At 42.3% G+C, this 22,940-nt stretch overlaps 1 pseudogene; it reads left to right on the top strand.

Moving 5' to 3' along the window:
• Positions 1–1,258: 1,258 nt before the first annotated feature.
• LOC109945715 (uncharacterized) overlaps positions 1,259–22,940 on the top strand; it is a 51,582-nt pseudogene continuing 29,900 nt past the window's right edge.

Below are 22,940 nucleotides of genomic sequence, written 5' to 3' on the forward strand. Positions count from 1 at the left end.
CCTCTAGCAGCAGAGTTGCAGGCTACCCCATGGCCCCCATCATACAAGCCACCTCAGCTTCCTATGTATGATGGGCACTCAGACCCGAAGCAGTTCCTAATGAGCTACGAGGCAACCATATCTTCATATGGGGGGTAATACTCAGTCATGGCGAAATCCTTCGTCATGGCAGTCAAAAGTGTAGCTCAAACTTGGTATTCGTCTCTCAGGCTAGGGACAATCACATCATGACAGAAGCTCAAGGATATGCTAATCACTAGCTTCCAAGGCTTTCAGACGAAACCAGTCACTGCTCAGGCTTTGTTTCAGTGCACGCAAGACCATGATGAGTACCTTCAGGCGTATGTCCGAAGGTTCCTGCGTCTAAGAGCACAAGCGCCTACAGTGCCAAATGAAATTGTCATTGAGGCCATGATCAAGGGGCTTTGGCTAGGATCTACGACTTAGTATTTCACTAGGAAACCCCTACAAACCCTGGAGAAGCTTCTTTAGAAGATGGATGAGTATATCTGGGCTGATAATGATTTCCGCCATAGAAGGGAAGAAGCATACAAGTTTTCTGAGATGACCAGGGGCTTCGGAGGAAGAATCCACCCCAGGCACATCAAATCGATCCATAATTCCAACCTAAGTGATGATAGAGGAAGCCAGCCTCAAAGGCCACAACACAACTCTTAATCTTCAGGGCAACAACAAAGCTCTTTCAGGCCACCAGTCCCAAGGGGCAGAGGTGGCAGGAGCTTCGGAGGAAGATATGGGGATCGACGTAGAAGGCTATATTGCTTATTCTGTGGTGAAGATAAGGGCCACACCACAAGAACATGCCAAGTCACAATTCAGAAGCAAAAGGAGATTGCCGAAGCCGAGGCGTGGCATAATCAGCCGAAGCAGGTCTTACATACTGCTTCATGCTACTCTCCCTATGTACTAGAGTACGTAGGCAATCAGCAACCTATGGCTTCTGTCACTTTGGCAAGTCACTCTCAAGCTTCCTGGGCCCAGCTCCCATTACCACCGCCATTACCACCTACTCAGACCCGAAGCCAGCAGCCAGAAGGGCACCAACACGCACAGCAGCAGCGTGATTTTTGGGAGGAATTCGAAGCTTGCACAGTCAACAGCACTGTGCCTGAATCCAAGCACATCTACTAAAAAGAATATCCTACCGTTGATGTATAACTCCGCCTATGTTGATTGGAAAACTTCCTTAAGTCGTTTCAACATAGCCGGTCCCAAGCCCGGTAAAAGAGGAGGGTTGTGTTAGGTCTGGCAAACCAACGTAAAAACCAGCCAAATCTTATGGAGATGAAACCACAAAGAAAATCGTTGGGGCGTAACCCTCTTAGCGACGCGCCATATCGGAACCCGGGTATGGTGTTAAATGAGCAAGGGCCGGACCGTCACCCCTTAAGTGACGTGTCGTCTCTTGATCTGGAGCCGGTGATAAATGAGCAAGGATCGGGTCGTCGCATCCTTAGTGGCGCGCTACATCGGCGCCCGGGTGTAGTGGAAAATGAGCAAGGGTCTTTGCATCTTCCTCGGTGGGTGCGAAGGGTAAGGAAGTTAGTCGAGCCAACTAGGGTCTGTGTAGGTAGTTGGAACGTAGGTTCCTTAACAGGTAAGTTACGAGAAATAGTTGACGTTGCGGTGAGGAGATGAGTAAATATTTTATGCGTTCAAGAGACCAAGTGGAAAGGACAGAAGGCGAAGGAAGTGGAAGGTACAGGCTTCAAGTTGTGGTACACGGGGACTGCAACAAACAAGAATGGAGTAGGCGTCTTGATCGATAAGAGTCTTAAGGATGGAGTAGTAGATGTTAAGAGGGTAGGAGATAGAATCATCCTAGTCAAGCTGGTCATTGGGGACTTAGTTCTCAATGTTATCAGCGCGTATGCTCCTCAAGTAGGCCTTAATGAGAACTCAAAGAGGGAGTTCTGGGAAGGCCTGGAGGACATGGTTAGTAGTGTGCCAGTTGGCGAGAAGCTCTTCATAGGAGGAGATCTCAATGGCCATGTGGGTACATCTAGCACCAGTTTCGAGGGTGTGCATGGAGGCTGTAAACCCTGGAGTCTAGCTTCTAAAACCCTAGTCCTCAAAAAAAATGAGGAACTTATGTTAATTATGTATCCTATTAAAGAGGCATATTTCTTTTAAATAAATGTTTTCTTTCATAGGAGGGTATATAAAAGATCCTTATGTGAGTAAGATATTTATAAACACTTCCTTGAAATATCTAAGTTAACATATGATATATATTAGAAATTACTCTAAAAAAATGATAAATACAATCCGAAATATACAAGTGACATATTCAAAAGCATTTTTATAAATAAAATAATAAATAGATTAATAAAAGTATATTCATGTGTTCGTATTGAAGTTTTGACTGAACGTGTATTTGAGATTTGAAACTTGAATTTTGATTGAATTTAGAATTTAAAATGGAAAACAGAAAAAATATATATAGAAAAGAAAGCAGGAAAACGTCACTTGGGCTGAAATAATTGTCTCTGGCCCAATTCCTTTCACCGCGCTAGCCCTGCCCGTCTGCTTCCCTTCCGTTTCTCCCTTTAAGTGAATGACATGTGGGGACACCAACTCAGCATCTTCTTCTGTCTCTCTTCGTTCACAGCCGCCACTGCCCTGGTTGTTGGGATCGGCCGAGGTCCTCGCTAGTTGTTGTCGATGCTACCACAGATCTCGCCCCTAGCTCAAGCCAAACAAACTCCTCCGCTCGGTGCATCCCCTCCGCTCGGGCAGCTCATTCCCCTACACAGAAATGCGATTCCTTCTCCACGACGCCGCACTTCCGCGCGCGATTATGGCGGGCGGATCTTAACAGACGCCGCGCGTGCAGGAGCCCCTGGCTGCGCGGGAGCACGTCTGCGCTCGGGCGAAATTCGCGGGCCGCGTAACCACCACTCCCTCTGCGCATATAAGCGAGCACCGTCCTTTCCTCCTCCTCCATTTTTTTCCAAGCCGTGCGGACGATTTACACCAGCGAACCCATTAGTTGTAGCTGTGACCCTCTGCTAGATTCGTGCTACAACCAGGATTGGCTGTCGCTCGCATCGTCGGCGCGACAATCCTTAAGCACGCCGACGTCCTGGCGCCCTTACGTACCATCTCCACGGATCCGTGTACCACCTGGAGCTACGTCGCGGCGTCTGGAATTACTGGTGAGCCACCTTCTTGAACCTTCTTCTTGGTCCTCGCGGCATATAGAACGGTTCAGGTTAGAGGAAGGGGGGAATTGGAGAGCCCAGCGCCCCACCATCGCCTCGTCTTGTGGTGCCATCGTAGTTCTGCAAGTGCGCCGTCGCTTGGGCCTTGGTGGATATCCAGGAAGGTTCGCCGTCGTTTGTGGCATCGATGCATCGTTCCAGTGTGTGCTGGCGTCTAGGGTCAGGGGATTACGCACCTGGTTCTCGGTGCCGCCGCACGGCATGGTCTGCACCTAATCGTAGAAATCCCGGGTAAGACATCATGAACTAACTCGCGTTAATCTGTGTCGTGTTGCTGGGGTGCCTTGCGCCGCCACTGTCGTGGGGAGGAAGAAGCTGACCAACCGTTGGATCCGGTACGATTAGATCTGCGGTTGATAGTGTTTCGATCGCCAGATGTAGCTTGTGCGGTTAAGATTAGAACCCCTTACACCTTCGCCTTGATTGAACTTAGACCGTTGGATTAGATCGGATGGGTGAGACCAGTTCAAACCTCATAAAATCGGGGTCGTCTATTTTGATCTGACGGCTCAGATCAAGTGGTTCCCTCGGCCGCGCCCATTTTACTTAGGGACCCTCGTTGTTACACCAAATCAACCCGCAGTACGTCCTATTGTTGCCTGAGTCTTAGTGCAAATTGCGCCAGAGCCCCTGGACTTTTCAGTATTTAGCGCGCAGTCCAGAGAACAATGAAAATGGATAATTAATTACAGAAATTGATTTTTAGTATTAAGATAAATCCAGAAAACTTATTTAATCCTTAGAAAATCCATATTTAGTCCAAATTGACCCATTTCAGTTCCTATAATTTTGTAATATTATTGTTTATCAATTAGTACCACTGTTTTGACAGGAAAGCCACATTAAAATCTAATATCCTAATTAATCTTTTATCCAACATTTAAAACATTATAAATTCATAACTCCTCTGTTTTAACTCTGATTTGATCCATTCCAGTTGCGTTAGCTTCGTATGAATATTTACAATGCAGTAGCAACATTAATTATACATGTCTTATACTTTTATATTAGATATTTATTTATCCTATGATAATTGGATTAATCTATGTCTATTGGATTAACCTCTGATCTTATGATCATAATTTGACTAGATGACCTTTAATCAAATAATGACTTAGATTAAAGTTGAATAACCTCTCATATGAATTGTATTAACCAATTTATAATATAGTTTAACATTTTAATCACATAAATCCTCCATGAAATCATAACTCGGTAACCGTAACTCCGATTTTAGCAGTTCTCGATTCCACGATCTCGTAGCAACGCGTAGATCATTATTTTGCAGTTTGTACTTGTGTTTGGTGTGATGTTAATTTTGTCTATACCATGTTTGTTTGTATTGCTACGACTAGCAGCGAGGTTTCGAGTCACCGGAAGATCACCCTGGTAACTGGAATCTCAAGTGCCAGGCAAGTTGTGCCCTTGATCACTTCTTTTTACCCACTCATGTTCTAATTAATCATAATGATCTGCATAGGTTAATTTTGATGGGACCCAATAGGTTACCCTAGTTTGTTTATCCTGTTTACCTTGTTTACCCTTGAATCAATTGGGTAGTTATGCTATTGCTTTATATGGTTTTCGGGTTAATATTTCATTACATCCATGTTCCAATTATTCTGTTATGTTATTTATGTTCATGATAAGATCATTATGTTAATTGGAACATGGAGCGACCACCCGGGAAAACAGTGCTACCACAAGGGTTTAATGGGACGCCCTTGGCTGATTAACTAGGAAAGCTAGTGGAGGTCTTCCTTACCCGAAAGGGGCAAGGGCAGTAGGGGAGTGGTCAGTGTAGGGAGGCCCTCGGGAGGATTTTGCTGCGATGGCGGTCCTGCAAGGGATTCCTGCATTGGAGCTTCCTATAAACTGTAGCGGGATTTCTGAAGCTAGTGGAACTTTGTAAAGGCCTCGTAGTGTTACCCTGCCTCGCCTCCTCGGTAGAGGTGTATGGGACTCATGACCCCTTGGCAGATGGGTAACACGGCTTGTGGGTAAAGATGCGCAACCTCTGCAGAGTGTAAAACTAGTATACTAGCCGTGCTCACGGTCATGAGCGGCTCGGACCCTCACATGATTAATTTATGGAACCTAAACTCAATTTGTCATATGCATTTGCATGGGATTATTTATTAATTTTGTTCTATTATTATTATGGTTGGTATTTACTTACATCTAGTAATTGCTAATAAAATTTTGACCAACTTTAAAAGCAATGCTCAGCTTTAACCATTCCCTTTGGTAAGCCTTACACTTCATGAGCTCCCACCTTTGGTGAGTTCATGTCACATTATTCCCCACAACTTGTTGAGCGATGAACGTATGTGAGCTCACTCTTGCTGTCTCACACCCCCCCACAGGAGAAGAACAGGTGGTTCAAGTGGAGCCGCTTAATGAGGAGTTCGATTCGATCTAGGTGGCGTCTCCCAGTTGACTTTCTGGCGCCAAGGATATTTTAGATCCTGCTATATTTATCTTTTATTTTGTAAGACTTCCGCTATGTAATAAGTACTCTGATTATTGTGACATTTATCTCTATACACTCTGTGATTATATATGTTGTCTTCTTTGGCGCATGTATGAGATGCACCCGGCTTTGTTCCTTAAAACCGGGTGTTACAGAAGTGGTATCAGAGGAATGTTGACTGTAGGACGAAACCTAGATAGAACTGGACAACCCTTATCTACTTACCTTACTCTAATTCTTTCCATACTTTCCTTGATCTTGTCTCACCTTCTACTGTTCTACTCTGATTAACCTTACCTTTGCTACACTGATTCTTTTGTAAACTTATCTTAATCTTTTCCCATCCATTTCCGCTTTACTCTGATTATTCTTATCTTTTCCTTCTAAAGTCAAATGGGGATTTCACACTTTGAAATCCTGTGCCTAAAGTGACCTTTAGGAATAGGAGACCTACTCTTAGGAACAAAAACAAAACTATTTTTAATAGGTATCTATACGCTTGAGTGTTTGTTCTTATGATACTTGTTTGATTTGGATCTTTGATTGAGTGTGATTAGTTGTGGAGTAATGTCCACAATTACATCTGCATATACGTATAGGCATAAATAGAATTCATAAGATAACTAAACAAATCCTCAACTAAAAGGTATCTATTTCATAGAAGTCCCTCTTATCTTAAAAGACACTCTCTTATCTTAATAGATCCATCTTATCTTACAAGATTCTCTCTTATCTTAACAGATTCATCTTATCTTAAAAGATACTCTCTTGCCTTAATAAATTCATCTTATCTTGAAAAGATTTTGTCGTCCTAATAGATCTAATTTACCTCAAAAGATTCTACCTTATCCATATGGATTCATCTTGCCCGAATTAGTATATTTATTCCACTCTAGAATAACAACTATGAGCTGATCCAAAATTTATTTAGATCTTATCTAGTTTAAGATAGTCATATCAATATATACTAGATCTTATCTAGATTAATCTGGTCATACCTAGACCCCCTTTCGACCTAATCTGATCCAAAATTAATTAGGTCTTATTTAGTCAAATCTAGTTATGCTAAACTAATCTAGTTTCCATCTAATTTGAACTAACCCAATGTGACCCACTCAAACAGGTTAGTTAATACATGTAACATGGATTAGACCCTATCCACCTGTTCTAATGTGATTCACTCGGCACTAAATTAAGAGTAACCGACCAACTAGGCCTTATGCAACTACCTTAACCATCCGAGGGTTACATAACTCCTCTATTTTAATTTAAACGGAAAATTCTGATCTACCTCAAGTATTAACTAAACCATCTTCATACGGATGGATTCTAAACCTAAACTGGTGTCTTAAGACAACTCGTCCGAGAAACCACGACCTCACTTATGTTATAGGTTGCCCAACCCATTTATCTTACAAGCAAAGTAAAACTCTGTTCAATCTACCTACCACATGTACCCACACCTATCTCAACTATGTCCCTAGTTGGTAACACCAATACCCCTTTATCCTTGATGATAACACCAAACTTGACCGATATAACATGTTACATAACTTATCCAACCAATCTAGAAGCAAAACAACAAGACAGACTCTGCTTAAACTTATTTAACTCATAACTACCTATTAATCTATTTTGGTTACCTAAGAATCTTCCTTCACTACATGTCCCAAATTCGGATAACAACTTCAAGAACGAAGATTGAAGATGATCGACCTCATCAAATCAAGGAAGGATAAGATTCAAGCCAGATCTTCAAAGGAATCAAGATCCACAATCTTGGATGGAGTATTTCCTTACCCTATCCTTTCTTGCCCAAACCTATCTATGCTTTAAAGGCATCTTCTATCCTACATAATGAAGTGGACATACATATATACACCCATGCTTTCCTAACCACCAGCTTTACCAAGCTACATAAACATAAATATATATCTACTACTAATTGTAAAGACCTAAATGTTACTTTAGTTACTGGTTGGAATGATACTATTTTAGGAGGAATAATAAGGTCTAATTGACCCCATGTGTTGCTAATAAATTATGCATCATGCTGAGATTTTTGTGTGTGCATATGTGTTGAGACAATATGAGTATGCACCCTTTTCTTACAAATCTCGAGGACGAGATTTCTGTTAAGGGGGGTAGGATTTGTAAACCCTGGAGTCTAGCTTCTAAAACCCTAGTCCTCAAAAAAAATGAGGAACTTATGTTAATTATGTATCCTATTAAAGAGGCATATTTCTTTTAAATAAATGTTTTCTTTCATAGGAGGGTATATAAAAGATCCTTATGTGAGTAAGATATTTATAAACACTTCCTTGAAATATCTAAGTTAACATATGATATATATTAGAAATTACTCTAAAAAAATGATAAATACAATCCGAAATATACAAGTGACATATTCAAAAGCATTTTTATAAATAAAATAATAAATAGATTAATAAAAGTATATTCATGTGTTCGTATTGAAGTTTTGACTGAACGTGTATTTGAGATTTGAAACTTGAATTCTGATTGAATTTAGAATTTAAAATGGAAAACAGAAAAAAATATATATAGAAAAGAAAGCAGGAAAACGTCACTTGGGCTGAAATAATTGTCTCTGGCCCAATTCCTTTCACCGCGCTAGCCCTGCCCGTCTGCTTCCCTTCCGTTTCTCCCTTTAAGTGAATGACATGTGGGGACACCAACTCAGCATCTTCTTCTGTCTCTCTTCGTTCACAGCCGCCACTGCCCTGGTTGTTGGGATCGGCCGAGGTCCTCGCTAGTTGTTGCCGATGCTACCGCAGATCTCGCCCCTAGCTCAAGCCAAACAAACTCCTCCGCTCGGTGCATCCCCTCCGCTCGGGCAGCTCATTCCCCTACACAGAAATGCGATTCCTTCTCCACGACGCCGCACTTCCGCGCGCGATTATGGCGGGCGGATCTTAACAGACGCCGCGCGTGCAGGAGCCCCTGGCTGCGCGGGAGCACGTCTGCGCTCGGGCGAAATTCGCGGGCCGCGTAACCACCACTTCCTCTGCGCATATAAGCGAGCACCGTCCTTTCCTCCTCCTCCATTTTTTTCCAAGCCGTGCGGACGATTTACACCAGCGAACCCATTAGTTGTAGCTGTGACCCTCTGCTAGATTCGTGCTACAACCAGGATTGGTTGTCGCTCGCATCGTCGGCGCGACAATCCTTAAGCACGCCGACGTCCTGGCGCCCTTACGTACCATCTCCACGGATCCGTGTACCACCTGGAGCTACGTCGCGGCGTCTGGAATTACTGGTGAGCCACCTTCTTGAACCTTCTTCTTGGTCCTCGCGGCATATAGAACGGTTCAGGTTAGAGGAAGGGGGGAATTGGAGAGCCCAGCGCCCCACCATCGCCTCGTCTTGTGGTGCCATCGTAGTTCTGCAAGTGCGCCGTCGCTTGGGCCTTGGTGGATATCCAGGAAGGTTCGCCGTCGTTTGTGGCATCGATGCATCGTTCCAGTGTGTGCTGGCGTCTGGGGTCAGGGGATTACGCACCTGGTTCTCGGTGCCGCCGCACGGCATGGTCTGCACCTAATCGTAGAAATCCCGGGTAAGACATCATGAACTAACTCGCGTCAATCTGTGTCGTGTTGCTGGGGTGCCTTGCGCCGCCACTGTCGTGGGGAGGAAGAAGCTGACCAGCCGTTGGATCCGGTACGATTAGATCTGCGGTTGATAGTGTTTCGATCGCCAGATGTAGCTTGTGCGGTTAAGATTAGAACCCCTTACACCTTCGCCTTGATTGAACTTAGACCGTTGGATTAGATCGGATGGGTGAGACCAGTTCAAACCTCATAAAATCGGGGTCGTCTATTTTGATCTGACGGCTCAGATCAAGTGGTTCCCTCGGCCGCGCCCATTTTACTTAGGGACCCTCGTTGTTACACCAAATCAACCCGCAGTACGTCCTATTGTTGCCTGAGTCTTAGTGCAAATTGCGCCAGAGCCCCTGGACTTTTCAGTATTTAGCGCGCAGTCCAGAGAACAATGAAAATGGATAATTAATTACAGAAATTGATTTTTAGTATTAAGATAAATCCAGAAAACTTATTTAATCCTTAGAAAATCCATATTTAGTCCAAATTGACCCATTTTAGTTCCTATAATTTTGTAATATTATTGTTTATCAATTAGTACCACTGTTTTGACAGGAAAGCCACATTAAAAATTAATATCCTAATTAATCTTTTATCCAACATTTAAAACATTATAAATTCATAACTCCTCTGTTTTAACTCTGATTTGATCCATTCCAGTTGCGTTAGCTTCGTATGAATATTTACAATGCAGTAGCAACATTAATTATACATGTCTTATACTTTTATATTAGATATTTATTTATCCTATGATAATTGGATTAATCTATGTCTATTGGATTAACCTCTGATCTTATGATCATAATTTGACTAGATGACCTTTAATCAAATAATGACTTAGATTAAAGTTGAATAACCTCTCATATGAATTGTATTAACCAATTTATAATATAGTTTAACATTTTAATCACATAAATCCTCCATGAAATCATAACTCGGTAACCGTAACTCCGATTTTAGCAGTTCTCGATTCCACGATCTCGTAGCAACGCGTAGATCATTATTTTGCAGTTTGTACTTGTGTTTGGTGTGATGTTAATTTTGTCTATACCATGTTTGTTTGTATTGCTACGACTAGCAGCGAGGTTTCGAGTCACCGGAAGATCACCCTGGTAACTGGAATCTCAAGTGCCAGGCAAGTTGTGCCCTTGATCACTTCTTTTTACCCACTCATGTTCTAATTAATCATAATGATCTGCATAGGTTAATTTTGATGGGACCCAATAGGTTACCCTAGTTTGTTTATCCTGTTTACCTTGTTTACCCCTGAATCAATTGGGTAGTTATGCTATTGCTTTATATGGTTTTCGGGTTAATATTTCATTACATCCATGTTCCAATTATTCTGTTATGTTATTTATGTTCATGATAAGATCATTATGTTAATTGGAACATGGAGCGACCACCCGGGAAAACAGTGCTACCACAAGGGTTTAATGGGACGCCCTTGGCTGATTAACTAGGAAAGCTAGTGGAGGTCTTCCTTACCCGAAAGGGGCAAGGGCAGTAGGGGAGTGGTCAGTGTAGGGAGGCCCTCGGGAGGATTTTGCTGCGATGGCGGTCCTGCAAGGGATTCCTGCATTGGAGCTTCCTATAAACTGTAGCGGGATTTCTGAAGCTAGTGGAACTTTGTAAAGGCCTCGTAGTGTTACCCTGCCTCGCCTCCTCGGTAGAGGTGTATGGGACTCATGACCCCTTGGCAGATGGGTAACACGGCTTGTGGGTAAAGATGCGCAACCTCTGCAGAGTGTAAAACTAGTATACTAGCCGTGCTCACGGTCATGAGCGGCTCGGACCCTCACATGATTAATTTATGGAACCTAAACTCAATTTGTCATATGCATTTGCATGGGATTATTTATTAATTTTGTTCTATTATTATTATGGTTGGTATTTACTTACATCTAGTAATTGCTAATAAAATTTTGACCAACTTTAAAAGCAATGCTCAGCTTTAACCATTCCCTTTGGTAAGCCTTACACTTCATGAGCTCCCACCTTTGGTGAGTTCATGTCACATTATTCCCCACAACTTGTTGAGCGATGAACGTATGTGAGCTCACTCTTGCTGTCTCACACCCCCCACAGGAGAAGAACAGGTGGTTCAAGTGGAGCCGCTTAATGAGGAGTTCGATTCGATCTAGGTGGCGTCTCCCAGTTGACTTTCTGGCGCCAAGGATATTTTAGATCCTGCTATATTTATCTTTTATTTTGTAAGACTTCCGCTATGTAATAAGTACTCTGATTATTGTGACATTTATCTCTATACACTCTGTGATTATATATGTTGTCTTCTTTGGCGCATGTATGAGATGCACCCGGCTTTGTTCCTTAAAACCGGGTGTTACAGAGGCTTCGACTTTGGGACTAGGAATCAAGAAGGAGAGGAAATCCTGAACTTTGCCCTAGCCTATGACATGTTTATAGCAAACACTTTCTTTAGGAAGAGGACATCCCACCTGGTGACCTTCAGTAGTGGCCAACACACTAGCCAGATTGATTTCGTCCTCTTGAGAAAAGAGGACAGACATGCCTGCTTAGATTGCAAGGTTATACCTGGAGAGTGTGTGGTAACCCAACATAAGCTTGTCGCAGCTGACTTCCGTTTTAAGATTCGTTTACAACGGAATAGGCATAACAAGGTCACTAGAACAAAGTGGTGGAAGCTTAAAGATAATGTGGCCCAAACTTTCAAGGAGAGAGTTATCGAGGAGGGCCCTTGGGCAGAAGAGGGAGACTCAAATATCATGTGGAGGAAGATGGCGAGGTGCATCCGAAAGATAGCTTCAGAAGAGTTTGGGTTGAGTCAAGGAAACAGAAGGGAAGTTAAAGACACTTGGTGGTGGAACGAAGATGTCCAAAAGGCTATCAAGGAGAAGAAAGATTGCTACAAACGCTTACATCATGACAAGTGTGCAGAAAACATAGAGAAGTATAGGATAGCGAAGAAGTCTACAAAGCGAGCGGTTAGTAGAGCCCGGGATCAAGCCTTTGACAACCTTTATCAACGGTTGGACACAAAGCAGAGAGAAAAGGATATCTATAGGATGGCCAAGATTCGTGAAAGGAAGACAAGGGATGTCAACCAAGTCAAATGCATCAAGGATGAAGCAAACCAACTATTAGTGAAGAATGAAGAGATCAAGAATAGATGGAAGGAGTACTTCAACAAATTGTTCAATGGAGGGAATGAGAGTTCTACAATAGAATTGGACGAACCATTCAATGACAACAACAGGGGTTTTGTGCGAAGGATACAAGAATATGAAGTTAAGGAGGCGCTAAAAAGGATGAAGGTAGGAAAGGCGATGGGCCCTGATGGTATCCCTATCGAGGTATGGAGATGCCTTGGAGACATAGCAATAGTATGGCTGACTAAGCTTTTCAACACCATCTTTCGGACAAACAGAATGCCCGACGAGTGGCGGCGGAGTACATTAGTACCAATCTTCAAGAACAAAGGAGATGTTCAAAGTTGTACTAATTACCGTGGAATTAAGCTCATGAGCCATACAATGAAGCTATGGGAGAGAGTCATTGAACACCGCCTGCGAAAGCTGACGAGCGTGACCCAAAATCAGTTTGGTTTCATGCCCGGGAGATCAACTATGGAGGCCATTTTCTTACTAAGACAACTTATGGAGAGATTCAGAGAACAAAAGAAAGACATGCATATGGTCTTCATAGACTTGGAGAAGGCTTATGACAAAGTACCCAGGAGTGTAATGTGGTGGGCCTTGGAAAAACACAAAGTAGCAACAAAGTACATTAATCTTATTAAAGATATGTACACTAATGTTGTGACAAGTGTCCGAACAAGTGATGGGGACACCGATGACTTTCCAATTAACATAGGACTACGTCAAGGGTCGGCTTTGAGCCCTTATCTTTTCGCTTTGGTGACAGATGAGGTCACAAGGGACATACAAGGAGATATACCGTGGTGTATGCTTTTTGCCGATGATGTGGTACTTATTGAGGAGAGTAGGAGTGGTGTTTCGCAAAAGTTGGAATTGTGGAGGCAGACACTGGAAGCAAAAGGTTTTAGGCTTAGTAGGTTTAAAACGGAGTATATGAAGTGTGATTTCAGTGCCATGGGGTATGAAGATGGCGATGTTAGTCTTGATGGGCAAGTGGTACCCAAGAAAGACACTTTTCGTTACTTAGGATCAATGCTTTAGAAGGATGGAGACATCGATGAGGATGTCAGTCATAGAATTAAAGCTGGATGGTTGAAGTGGCGGCAAGCGGCGGGTGTCTTATGCGACCCCCGGGTGCCACACAAACTAAAAGGCAAATTCTACAGGACAGCAATCCGGCCGGCTATGTTGTATGGAGCAGAATGTTGGCCCACTAAAAGACGACATGTCCAACAACTATGTGTGGCAGAGATGCGTATGTTGCGCTGGATATGTGGCCACACAAGGAGAGACCGAGTCCGGAATGATGACATACGAGAGAGAGTAGGAGTGGCGCCAATTGAGGAGAAGCTTATGCAGCATCGTTTGAGATGGTTTGGACATATCCAACGAAGACCTGAAGAGGCACCAGTGCATATCGGAATAATTAGGCGTCCCGAGAATGTGAAGAGAGGTAGAGGTCGACCAACCTTGACGTGGACAGAGGCAGCGAAGAGGGACCTGAAGGAGTGGAATATTGATAAAGAGCTCGCCGTGGATAGGAAGGGGTGGAAGTGTGCAATTCACGTGCCAGAACCTTGATTTATAGTTTCGCTTTTCCTCCTTAATCGTTTGACCTTTTCTTGTGCCCATTTAGACCTTGTTGGTTCTTGTGGGTTTTATCTCTTTTATGTGTTCCCCCGTTTCGTCATTTTCGGTTCTCCTTTGCCTTTGTTTCCCCTTTTTTCTTTGGGGGTTGAGCTCTGAGGTTTTCATACGGGGTTTCATCTCTAGCCTACCCCAACGTGCTTGGGACAAAAGGCTTTGTTGTTGTTGTACCGTTGATGTATCTTTTTCTTTTCTGTCATCTTATTTTTCTTGTACGAAAAACAAGTCGCGAAGGACTAAATTTTGACCTCATGTAATAATTGTGCCCGTATCATTAAGTAAAATGATTCTTCATAATAGACTTCCGAAGCTACAAAAGTCATTACTAAGGGAGCGCAGAGTAAGTTCCGAAGCTCAAAAGTCGTTCCTAAGGGAGAGCAGAGTAAGTTTTGAAGCTACAAAAGTCGTTCCTAAGGGAGCGCAGAGTAAGTTCCGAAGCTCAAAAGTTGTTCCTAAGGGAATGAAGAGCCAAAATACCACTGAAGTTGTTGGGGACTTGTTCTCAACCGCTTCGTAATTAAGAACAAGGCAACACGAATGTTAATGATTAAAGACCTTCGTCCTTCGTAGCATTATTTCCCTCAGGATATAATGATTTTCAAACGAAGGTCATGAAGGACGTACCTTCATCGAAGTTATTAAAACCGACTCCTTTTGGACGCCTCTCCGTGATTCATGGGCCATTTGCTATCGCGAGCCGACGCGCGTCAGAGTCCTTGCCCCAGCCTCGCACGTCATCAACCGCGCGCCGCATCTGACTCGCTGCTCTGCCTCACGTGGTGGGACCCAACGACATGGGTGAACCGCTCATGGCTTCTCGTTTTTTGCACTCTTTCTCACGCGGCCACTGTCATCTCCATTCTCCTCCTTCCGCACCCCCAGCCCCCTTTCTAAAAAATCTCAAACCATAAACAACAGTGATTCCTCCACCCCCGCGGTGGCGACTTGGGCCGAAGGTGCCGTCCGGTTCTTGTGGACGCCCTGGCATCGTCTCGCACCCGACGGATGGCGCGGGCGACAGGATCACAGCACCACCGCGACCTCCTACATAGGCACCTTTTACACCAACTTCGTCGAGGATGTCGGCGCGTGCATCATCCTGCTTATCTACGATGAGCCCCAAGACCGCCTCCTCGAGGTGCACGTCCTTCGCACGCTCACATCCACTGGTTTCTATCTTCTCCTCTTTTCCCGGGTCACATCTTGGACTCCTGGATAGGCAATGCGTCATCGAGTTCTTGCAGGAGGGACATTAGCTTCTTCAATGTGTTCGCAGGTACGACGTACATATTCATACGTATTTCATGCTTCCATATGCATTCACGATTTTGTGAATTGGGTTCTGGGCAGACAGCTCTTGTCCACCATAGTGTTGGTCCATTCTCACTGTTATCGCAGCCCTGATGGTGCTCTTGGCCCACAATATAGGATCTGGGAAAGTTTGTTTTCATTCCTGAGAAGCTCATTATTATGTAATCTTTTCACGGTGGGCACAACTATAACAGGTAGATAGAAATATAGAGTGCTATCTTTTCAGATAAAAGGCAATTGTATTCATCATGTAAACTGTTAGTTGAGCTTTTGGTTTATGTTTTAACTGAACCAATTCTATTTTTAGGAATGGACTGAAGATTTACTGCCCATCGGGGTTGCCTCCCTTTTCTGGAGACCAGGATGAACAGATAGAGACATTCAGTAATTTCAGAAATTGAAGTGCAGAGTGGCAACGACTAAAGGTGATGCAAGCAAAGCAAGCAACAAGTCCAGGCAACATGAAGATAAGACAAACCCCCACGTAGATGTGTTGTGAGAGAGCGTTAGGTGGAGGTAATTGGATGTACATGTGCCCCTGTTGCAAGATTCATTCTATTCATAGGTATACACTGTTTTTTGGAACCATACTGATACTTTTTTGTTGTCCTATGGGAAATGGTCAGAAGAAGCTATAGTTCATGAACTATATTTTTATAGACCATTAGGAAAATGCTACATTTTTTATTTTGTGTTTTCAGTAGGAAGGTGAATGAAAAAATAGGGTTTGATTCTGTTAGATATCAGATGAGAATAACATGGTCTAGCAAATCCTAAAACCAGATTACAAAGGAGGCCACATTTGGCATCCCGGTTTGACACCCTGGTTCTCCACACTACTACATCTATGCTGACATGTGGTAGCTAGCAGGAGATAACTAAGACCAATTAACACAAGATTCAACAGACAATATTTATAGAAAACCTCGGTAGAAGCAAAAGCTACAACACTGCTTGAACCCACAAATATACAACCTACAGGTGTCACTACAAACTATGCTTCTATTAGTTTAGATAAAGCCAAGAAAATAGAGTATTTTACATTAACTCCAGCTGCAAGAATGCGACTAGGGCTAGGTCAGTGGCACTCTCATCCAATTTAGCCTGATTTGTTTTGTAGATTTTGTTAATGGTACTCTATACTTCCATTAGTTCAGTGCCTAAAATGGGTGGGCATTATGTAGAGATGCGCCAATACATAAAATAAAATTTTAAGCTCAAACATCCCATTTGATTGATGTGCCAATGCTGATTCAATAGTGTTATTGTGCCAGATGGATACATGAGGATTAGGATGCTAATCTAAAGCAAGTGCACCCCATGATTCAGCTCCTAGGTCCAGATTTGTATATTACATGTCGACAAATCTTGACATCCAGGTTTCAACTCCTCCCGCTGCTCGCTGATGTAATAACTGATATAGCTTTTAGGCCCAACAACATCTACCACTGCTTATCATGCCATTAAATTGTTTTATGAAATGCTAATATAATATAGTAATGTGTCATATATCAGTTTAGTTTGAGTTGTAGCAATAACTTGAGATTTGAAAACATATATTTTGTTTATAATAAGTGATGCTTTTTTGTTGTTGTTCTTCCCTTCTGCAAAAATTCAGATCTGCTACCTTTGTGATTCTAAACAGAAGATTTAAGTCCAATTTGCCATAGTGGATCTGTTTTCACTGTTGCTATTGCATTTGTTTTTTTTTCTAGCAAAAAAACTTAACAAATGCTTATAGGAATAATGAGTTATCTTGGAAGGTGATTACTTAGATAGGTGCATGTTTGTTTCAGAGCTTATTTCATCCATTTAACAGTGTGTCCAACTATGTAGAGAGAATACCGTTGAAAGGAACTTGAAACTCTGCAAGCGAAAGGATCTCTAAAAACGACTAACTGAATTCTCCTAGGTAACAACAAGCTTCCAAGTTCCTCACTAGTTTCGTATTTTTTACCCATTCTGCCTCATGCAAATATTTATATCTTTGATTGCTGATATTTTTAGAAAAAAAAACTATATAGATTTATGTTTTTAGATCCCAAAATACTTTAATAATATATAGTTTATATGTTGTGGAACTAAGGATTCTTAAAATGGTTGGTCAAATATAGTAATGTTTGACTTAGGATAAAGCTAATGTGATATGTAAAAAAGAATAGAGGGGACAGTATTAGAGTTTTTTTGTTATAGTTCAAAGGCTATACTTGGTATTGCACTCTGTACCTAGCAAAATGTACATATGTTCTCTTTTTGTGGAGCTGTGTTTGCTACATTATAAAACATCATTTGAAAAAAAAGAAAGGAATAACATCGTTGAAAGTCAGCTAAGTTGAGTTGTAGCTCAGCCAAACTCACAGAAGGTTCGAGCTTTACACATGGTATCTGAAATGTTTACTGGACAGTAGCAAATAGGACTCATAAACTTGCATACAGATGAGAAGATACTGATCGTATTCAGCTTTTTAGAACTTTGCTCGATTATATACACATAGGATTCCATTTTCTTGTCTACGGGGCTGAACCAGCTAAAACGGGGTCCCCTTGCTCAGGTTTTGTGCCTCCATGTGCTCAAGTCAACTCTGATGGTACATGCGCATAAACAGCTTCTATTACAGAAGGTACCTACGGTATTACAATAGATGTGGTCATGTCCTTAGAGTATGGGGGCACATGAATGTAATTGGATTTGGAGTCCCATGAATAGAGTGACATTTCTGGGACAATTAATTAGTTCCACATTGGGTTGCCTTTTGTGATAGCCTCATAAGTGCCCTTGAACATGTCAAGCATCACACTAGATTGGACGACCTGCTGGGTATTAACAATTATAGCTACAAGATAGTCGAGACATGAACACCTGCAATATGAGTGAATGGTAAAATGGCAACTAAAAGACAACAAAGTTTCAGTTTCTTGTTTTCCCCTTTTTCTGTTTTAGCATTGCAGTATCTTTGCAAGAACTTTTCATGTCCTCTCATATTTGCCAGTACCATAACCATACATGCTCTGATGCATAGCTTGATGAAAATCATTCAAGGGTATCTCTCATTCATTATCCATCACTTAAAGGTACATTTAGCTTTGGATTTGTGCCTATTGTTTATTCCTATCCAAGTCTATATGACAAATGGTTAATTAAATTTCTCTAGAACACCAAGTGTTTCTCTATATGTGCAGTTGAATCCCTATATTTCTATGTGCTATGAACCCTTGAAACTGTTGTCTTTCAATGACCATGAGAGCAAGTGGCCGCTAGCATCCCCACTCAGAAGCTGCTTCCAGTCTGGTGGTATACAAAGGGCAGTGAGAGGGTGTTTATGTTTATGTGACTTGAGCACCTTCTGTAGAAGTAGCTTATATTCTGGTGCTTGGTCGTTCAGGCTAAGCCCACCAGAAGATACCTCATGCGATTTGCTCTTGCTACTTACTGCTTCATTAGACGAGCAGTGCAACGTCTTCTATACCTTAATCGTGTCGCTTTAGCATTTTACCACATTGTCTAAATTCCCCGTGCGCTAAATGAGATTGTTTTCTTAGTAGCGTATTTTCTTATCTGAATAATATATAGCCATTAGCTTCATTCTAAATTCATTTCCAGTCAGAGGGATGGTTTGTTTCACATACTTTATTTAGTTTTGTCGTGCAGGTTTGATTTCCTCTTCTTTTGTCATAATACAACATACTATATTGTAGAAATGTTCCTCTCATGTTATCTTATATCCCCTTTTAGCTAGGCTTAGAATACTATGTTGTTAGTGTGTAACAAATGATTTATAGAAGGATCATCTTTGTATTTCATAAAGTTTAGCAACCTAAAGTTGTCATGCTTCTCAGTCTTAGACTAGCTTAGTTACCTTGTTAAGTTCTTGTTTTATATGTCTATTTAACCACTCGGCATAATAATATGAACATCAAGCTAACTAGGTAAGCCATATTTTGTTATCTTTTAACCTTTTATTTTATATGTTAACAAACAGAATTTGCACCTTGAATTTGGTTGTGGTAACAATGACGATTTCTTACATTATCTCGGAATTGGTGAAATATTTGAGCTTGTTGATGAAGAGATGAAGATTAATTTGTCTTGAAGATTTTGATTCATGTTGTTGGGCTATTCATTAGGTAAGAAGAAATGGAAAAAGAAATAGCAATCAACTCACTATTCACTAGGTTTCTGGATCCAGTGTCTTTCTTTGTCTTACTAGAAGTCTTCAGAGCTTACCTATGCTCTTAGAATATAGTACTGCTCTCGAAATAATAAAATCTAAGTCAGTACAAAACCTTGCTATTTACTCAATCTTGGGTCACCCTAGAAGCATATTGGGAGAAGATCGTTGGACGAACATATGTTTTTAAAATGACATTAGATGACTTCCAGGTTATAAGATTCATTCGTCTAGCATCATGTTTGTTCTAGGCTATTGTAGTATTGCAGTAGTGCGATATTTATTGCATTTCATGCGCAACAGATCTTGATGACATGTTTGTGGAAAACACACTACGATGATGCAATATTACTGTCATCTATCATGATTCTATTATTTTCCATATATGTGAATGGTTGTAGAGCGCCCGATAGGGCACTGTTTTTTCTAGTCATCTCAATATACGATGGAAAGCAGGATCATATGACACATAATAATCATATGATATCATTCAGACATTTTTATTATATAATAATGAATAAATATGGATAATATTGAATTACATTTGTACCTTCAGTTTGACAGAAGGTGAGAATCCGAGCGTGACGTGCGAGTAAATAGCAGCCAGCGTGAACAGTACCGGGGTACTGTTCATCTATTTATAGGCATGGGACGCAGCCCGGACAAAATTACATTTGTGTCCTTGATAACTAATCATAACCAAAACACAAACTATCAAGGATTAAATGGTCTTTTACTCTTTAAGTCGGTGCTGCCCTTCGTCTCAAGGCGTTGTCATGCCGAAGCTCCCCGGAGTATAGCTTTGGCTTGTACCTTCGTGTTATGTCAGTTCGCATATCACACTGCCGAAGGTGTTTTTGCTTGGAGGACCTTCGGCGAAGAAGAAGGCCCCCAACAATAGCCCCTTCGCGGTGCTAGATCGTTTTTCGTAACGAGCTTGATCCGTAAAAAAATCTCAAAGGCTTCAGAATGCCGAAGGTCCGAAAAACACCTTCCCTGAGCTCGTTGCCAGGAAACGATTAAAATATTCTAAGCGTCGGGTCGTCCACCGCTCAACGGATACGAGCGATCTGGCAATTCACCTTCCAGGCGCCGAGTGGTCCACCGTTCAGCGGGTGCGGGCGATTTGGCAGTTCACCTTCCTACCTGCAGCACTATATAAACAGACTGGTTGGTGTGGAGTTACCACAACATTCATTGCCATTGCATTGTTGTGCTATTAAAAAAATTAACCATAGTCGATTTTTTTTCACTACGCTCTCAAGCGAACACCATCATTTAGAGTTAACTTCGTCAAAAAAGAGAGCTTCGTCAAAACTGCAAAAAAAGAAAAATCAACTTCGTAAAATCCACAAAAAAATCCATCAGATGGCCAGAGTACGTTCGATTGCAAGAGTGACTCGTGAAGGAGAGGAGACCGAGGTCACCGAGACAACTCCAATTTCCAAAGTCATGAGACAATGGGTTTAGTTGTGACAGAGGGAACTACTGACGAAGGTGCCCCTATTGCTAAAGCTGAACAGGCCATTGGTGAAGAAGAAGATGTTGAAGAGGACGAAGAAGATTACAATATTTTGTCCCCATCAAAGCTGAGCCATCTAGATTTTGAAAAGTCTACTGTGTCTGAAGCTGACATGCCGATGATGATGAAACTTGGCTACTTTGGCGAAGCTGAAAGGGAACTTGTTCGATTTGCCAGAGAAGAAACCACCCCAGTGCCGAAGGATGATGAAGTGGTAGTCTTCAAGAGTTTTTTTAGAGCAGGACTTCGACTTCCTCTTAATGAGATGATAGGGGAAGTATTGAAAAATGCAAAATATATGTCCATCAGCTAACCCCTAACACCATTGTTAGGCTTAGTGTCTTCATCTGGACCCTCCAAAGTCAAGGGATGAGCCTGGATGCCAAAGCATTTTGCCGAGTGCACGAGTTGCACTACCAGACCAAGGCTAGGGCAGACGCTCTGCATGAAAATTTTGGCTGCTACAATTTTGCGTATCGCAAGGATACGAAGGCTCTGGTTCTCAACTACCGCACCAAATGGCCAACCGGCTGGAAGGGTGAATGGTTTTATATCAAGGTCGATGAGAAGAAGAGGGGGAACTGATGACGATGGTCATGAGCCTACTGACTTTAGGCTTCGGAATGACTAGACCCTGTGCAACATGCAGATAGGGTCAGCATGTGTCACACCCGGTTTTGAAGGTAAACCGAATGCGAACCATGTACGTGCCAGGATCAGTAATTCACGTACACAACGATTACATAAATGACTCATCATAGCACAATGCTTCGAATTACAATAAAGAGTAAGTAATAATATTACAGACTAGAGTCATTTACATAATATAAATCGAAGTACACATAATATAAATCAACGTAAACAACCCACCACAGGCAGCTGACTGGGGGAGGTCACTAGCCTAATCCTCGAACTCGTCGACGTCCTGGAACTCCTGGAGATTCGCCTCGACGCCTTCTTTACCTGAGCATAGATTGCACCAAAGGCAACCTGGTGTTTTGTGAAAGCAAGGGTGAGTACACATCAACGTACTCAGCAAATGTCCCGTTTGGCTATAGTGGACTAGCTTTATGTGGGGGTAAGTCAAGCAGTCGCTTTTAGTTGGTCAGATTATTATTACTAGTAGAGAAAGCCAAGTTTTAGAATTAACCCACGTTATTAACCCAAACGTACTCCTTTCCAAACGGAAAGAGTACCACTTACCATTACCAGAATCAATACCCAGAACCATCAATCTCATTGCCACCTGCAAATCCGAACATCTCTGATCAAGTAACACTAATCACTGGAGCTCCCTTGGCCGCTCATAACCGCGAGCACGGCTGATATATCAGTTTTCATACACTCTGCAGAGGTTGCGCACTTTACCCACAAGTCGTGATTCCCTCTTGCCTCGGGCCAATCAAACCCTTAAACACTACCAAGGTGAATAGGCAGGGTTTCACTACGTAGCCTTTACAAAGATTCCCCGAGGCTGTAGCCGCCCGTTAGGTTTCCTAAATGCACCGTACTCCTCCCCAAGGGGCGAACCAAACTTGGCAGAGTGAGTCGCATACACCGAGCCCCATTAACGGCACGACGGCTAAGCGAACTACACCCCGGTTCCTCTAATTATTCAGCTAAGGGCATCCTATTCCACCCTCATGGTTGCACTGTTTTCCCGGGCGGTCATCCAACGAACAGGTCCTTACGGAGAGGCACTCGAGAAACCGCTCGAGCCCCCTTGAATGACACAAGTATAACATCATAATAAAGAAGGGAAACCGCGTATCATTGATAAATCTCATCATGTTCATTGATTAGAGTTAAGCAA

The sequence above is a fragment of the Zea mays genome, chromosome 4 (genome assembly GCF_902167145.1).
Source record: "Zea mays cultivar B73 chromosome 4, Zm-B73-REFERENCE-NAM-5.0, whole genome shotgun sequence".
NCBI classification, from domain to species: domain Eukaryota; kingdom Viridiplantae; phylum Streptophyta; class Magnoliopsida; order Poales; family Poaceae; genus Zea; species Zea mays.